This window comes from Vipera berus (genome assembly GCF_964194415.1).
Source record: "Vipera berus genome assembly, chromosome: 2".
NCBI lineage: Eukaryota > Metazoa > Chordata > Lepidosauria > Squamata > Viperidae > Vipera > Vipera berus.
The window spans coordinates 156,140,127-156,144,934 of record NC_138203.1 but is presented as its reverse complement, the minus strand read 5'-3'; the positions used below and the strand labels follow the sequence as shown (position 1 = coordinate 156,144,934).

At 46.0% G+C, this 4,808-nt stretch overlaps 1 protein-coding gene across 4 annotated transcripts in view; it reads right to left on the bottom strand.

The window, feature by feature from the left end:
* ARSG (arylsulfatase G) overlaps positions 1-4,215 on the bottom strand; it is a 140,886-nt gene extending 136,671 nt beyond the window's left edge. For all 4 annotated transcript variants that reach the window (XM_081318542.1, XM_081318546.1, XM_081318547.1 and 1 more), the window contains exon 1: positions 4,163-4,215. The gene's annotated coding sequence lies outside the window, so the exon portion shown is untranslated. The remainder of the gene's footprint in view (positions 1-4,162) is intronic.
* Between the last annotated feature and the right edge of the window lie 593 nt (positions 4,216-4,808).

The window sequence follows — 4,808 nt, the reverse complement described above, 5'->3', positions numbered from 1 at the left end:
ACGTAATTTCGGTTCAAAGGTTCTTTTGTTCCAAACTTCAGCACTTGTCTTTTTGTTAGTGCTGTCACCCTTTCTTTGAGTTGGCAAAAAAACCTGCTATCAACATGGCATTTGCAATCTCCACTGTAAACTCCTACTTGGCTTCTATGTTAACTTCCTTCCAAGGTAAGGTGAGCAAAGCTTTAACAGGTTTTATATATCTGAAGCTTTACCTGGAATGATGTCAAAAGGGAAATACCATAAACGTGGCACAGCTCAGGATTATTTAAAACTCAGTCATGAATTGAGGAAGAGGTGAAGACATGGAAACCCAGCAGTAAAGCATTTTTATCTAGCATACTGTGCTTACGCCAGCGATAGGGCTACTTGGCCTATTATATAAAGCTTGTAAAACCACAGAGTACCGGTACTCATCCTAATATGGAAATGTGCACATAAATAAATTATAGAAATATCTCATCGTAAGACCCAATCCGGTTAAGGGAACTGCTGGCCAATTTGGATCTGCCCATGAAGCTTTCCCATTGGCCCCATGGCTTCTAGGATAGCAAGAGCAAGACCGTTGGGCTTGGCATGTCAAAAATCTGGAAATAACTAATCAGACTCTGCTGGCATCTCTCTCTCTCTCTCTGTCTCTCCCTCCCTCTTGTCTCTCTCTCACACACACACACACAACTTGAGCAAATGAGAAATAATTATCTTTCCTCCATCTTGGTTACAGCAGCACTCAGTGGCAGGCGAATGCTGGGCTTGAAGCAGAGGCCTAGGCCACAGCATCAGCCCTACAACTCAATGCAATGTTCTGTTTCTGTTGACAGCCCTCTGCAGCCTATCCAAGATACAACCCATTCTCGAGCAGCCTTCTAGCCTTTAAAAATCACACATGAATGGAACATGCTTTTGAGAACAGTGGCTGGGTGTGAGGGAATGCTTGTGGCATGCACCTCTTATGTGCATGTCATAGGCTCGCTATCCTAGGATATGCTTTCAACTCCCAGTCACATGTCAGCCTTTTCTTCACTTGCTCTGGCCATGACGTTTTCCAGAGCTTTTCTGTTTCCAACCACACTGTTTGCTGCTTGGGTCAAACGTGGCATTCTGATCTTAGATTATTGTCGCCCTTCAATGCACCTTGCTTGCCTGTTTCCACTCACTTGCTCTTTTACTTTGCTTAGGCTTCTTATGTCACTTCGTACAAATAAAGGTCCTTTTGCAAAATTTCAAGACTATGTTTGAGAGTGTTTTCTTATTTATTATTTTATTTATTATTTATTTATTATTTTGACTTCTATACTGCCTTATTCCCGTAGGACTCAGGGCGGTTTACAGGGCAATTAAAACCATACAATACAAAAGTTAAAATAAATTTAAAACAAGTAATTAAATTTAAACCCAAAAATTAAAACTTTAAAACCCAATTAAAAACCCCTGTCTAGGCCAGACAGCTCAAAGAGCCAAGTTTTAAGGTCCCGGCGGAATGAACAGAGGTCGGGGGCAGTCCTAAGTTCCATAGGAAGTTGGTTCCAAAGGGCAGGCGCACCCACAGAGAAGGCCCTCTCTCTGGGAGTTACCCGCCGGCAGTCCTTCACCGGCGGTACCCTAAGAAGGCCCTCCCTGCGGGAGCGCACAGGACAATGGGGAGTTGATGCTGGCAGCAGGTGTTCCCTCAAATAATCCAGACCCATTATGAAAATGGATCATTATGTATGTAGTGATCCTGGACGTTTCTCTACAATCATTCCACCCAGTGCAACTCTTTCTAAAAAAGAATACGTCTGGCAGGAAAAGTATTTTGTGTCTACTACACCAAAAGCAGTTTCCGCAAGCTTTTACAAAGAAGAAACATACTCACCATCATCCCCATTTCCATTACAAAATACATATGGAATGAAGGATGTCCATCAAGGACAAAGAGTAGGTATGCATCATATTTTCCTCATAATTAACCATAATTCACCAAACTAACCCAATATGTGTACTCACAATAAATTGAACCACATATGGCTGGGTTCATGCAACAATCTAAGCTAAAATATGTTCAGCAGCTTTCTCGAATCTGGTATCCTCCAGATGATTAGGTTTATAGCTCATATTCATAATAATATACTGAATGAAAGTCAATGGGAATTGCTCTGACCTATCTGGAGGGCTTGAGTAGGGAAAGCAGGCAGAAACAGAGCTGGTAAATTTGCTTTAAAAAAGGATAGCTAGCGCCCTCTGGTGTCCTGTTCGTGTAATACACCTAGAAAATACTTTCATTTAAGTCAACCAGCTGTGACTGCAATAGTTCATTCCTTGTTCAGAAAGAGGCCACACATACATACATAATCAGAATTAATGCTTAAGACACCTTGTTCTCAGGTGAGTCATCAGAACTGACTCCCAATTCACTCCAAAGCATACCAGATGGTATTAGAGTTATAATATTTAATAAAAAGCTTCCAGACAGTAAGCAATATCTCTCAAGGAGGATTTTAATTGGTTTTCCTGCACACTGCAGTCTTGCACTAGATGGCCTTTGTGACCTTTTCCAAAAGCATAGTTAGTTCCTTGATTTAGGGACCTGCCTCAAGAACAAAACTTCTTCACTTGGATGTTGTTTTCATTTGACAGAAGAAACTGGCACGGAAGGACATAATGAGAACCATTTAGCAGGAAGGGAAACATTTAAATGAGTCACCTTTCAGAAAATCCATGGGTTGCTTTTTAAAATTCAACACATGCCTTGGGCAAAGACCAAACAGTACTTCCATTTCCAAGTTGAAGCGTATGTCAAAAAATTTGAAATTCTTACGCATATCAAACAAAACTACAATGCAAAAACCACATTGCCTTTGATGGAAATGCTATAACTATTAAGAAAGCTTCGGGAGATAAAATAGTAAGTGGGAGTTGACTATTGAGAATCTAGTATAGGGGGATCACCTTAAACCACTTTCAGAGATTTCACAGCTGGCTGTGCAAGCCAGTATAATCCTCTCTCCAGAGGTTGGGACGGTGCAGCTCCCTAAATTGCAATCATACTACAGCAACCTTAAGTACCAAGTCTCAAGATGCCGTTACAAGAAAGAAAAAGTTAAAATCCGCAGAGGTCGGCCGGGAGAGGATAGCTGTGAGCTGCGCGCAGCATACAAGTCAGAAACCGGGTTTTTAAACCCACTTCTGAATTCGTTTATGTCACTGCGTGTTGTTTTTTTAGTTTTGCCAGCTTCGCTCATTTCTAATTGTACACCTCTTTCTGCTCTGCACCTGTGTTATTATCTTATCACGTAACCATAGTGACTCCAGCTGTGTCTAGCTATGTTTTGGGACGGGAGCCGATGCTTCGGGAGCAATTCTGCTCCAGCTTGGAGGGTCAGGGTGCTCCCGGGTTAGATTGCAAAACGCGTGAAGTTGTTAAAAGAGTTAAAAGATCTGGAGCCGGATGGCCCGTTTTAAAAGCGCCTAGTCCGGGAAGGGCCAGAGCAGAGCAGAGGCTGCCGTGTCGGCCGAGGCGAGCTGCCGCACGCCACCGGCCCCAGCGCTGGGCGTGGGGCAATGTTGCCAAGAGGGGCGGGGCGGGGGACTCACCAAGCGAGGCCTTCCCTGCCAGCCTGCGCAGGGAGCGCAGCATGGAAAATTCCACCGTCCCTCGCCGGAAGCGCCACATCGGGCCTGGCCTCCGTCGTTTCCCAGCTCCAGCTTAATGCCCCCCAACGTGGGCAAGGCTGCACTCCCTTCCACTCACCGCCTAGGAGTAGCTGCCTTGCGAGGAAACCCGCCCGACATCGGGCTGCGCGCGTCCCGGGACACCTCCTAACTTTAGCAGCTAGCAGGGCCGGTGCAACTGCACCGCATCCGCCGGAGCCACAACTGAAACCGCTGCTGCAGCCTGGTCGCCCCGGGGCAGCGTGCCGAAGAGAGCTAGTTCGCCGACTCTCTCCCTCCCCAAACTAGAGGGCCGTTCTGCACGCGGGTTGCAAGATTTCTGCGGCTCCGGCCCTTGCTGCGGCCGAAGGACTCGCTTCTCCCAGCTTGGCATGGTTGCTCGCCCTCCTTTCACTTGATGCCCCCTCTCCCAACCCATCATCTCAGTTAAGTCAAAGCCCAAAGTCACACCCGTGTTTTTTTTTAAAAAAAATAATCAGGTAATTGTACGGCAAAGGTAGTTTGTTGCACTCACACGTCCGCACCGCTCACGCACCCCGCCGCCGCCGACCAGGTTCCCAGATTCACTGCAAATGTTAAGCGAGGTTTTTGCGCCTCCCCTTTCCTTGGGTCTGAACCAATCAGGAGGCGGCGAGCCGATTCCGCCCGAAGGAGCCGAAGAGTGGAACTTCGGAATCCCGTCCCCGCACCAGAACCCCCAAATACCTTTTGAGGCAATCGCTAAGTGGTCTCCACTCTCAGGGAGAGGACGACTTGCTGACAGGAGTTCCCACAGGAAGGTATGGTTTCTCCCTCCTGCTTTTTGTGAGTACTAGAGTTCTTTGAAGCGTCTGCCGTAATTATACATCCATTCTTAAATCCAGACCAGGTTAATTTCCACTTCCCCTCAAATCTGTTGCCTGCGGTGGCTCAATATATGGCAGAACAAAGTGCCCCTGGTAGCTTCTTCGTCAAGCTTCATTAAGTTTTGATGGGAGAAGAAAAGTCTGACACGCTTGAGTGATTATTGTAAAGCCGGAAGCATCCTTGCATCAGATAGGTAAAAGCATTGAGTAGTAAGTAGGCTTTTCTATTCCAATTTTATTCCGAGTTTCGCCATCCTAGATGCTGGAGAAATCTACCTGCGAAGGAGACATTGATCCCATTGAACTAAATCTTCA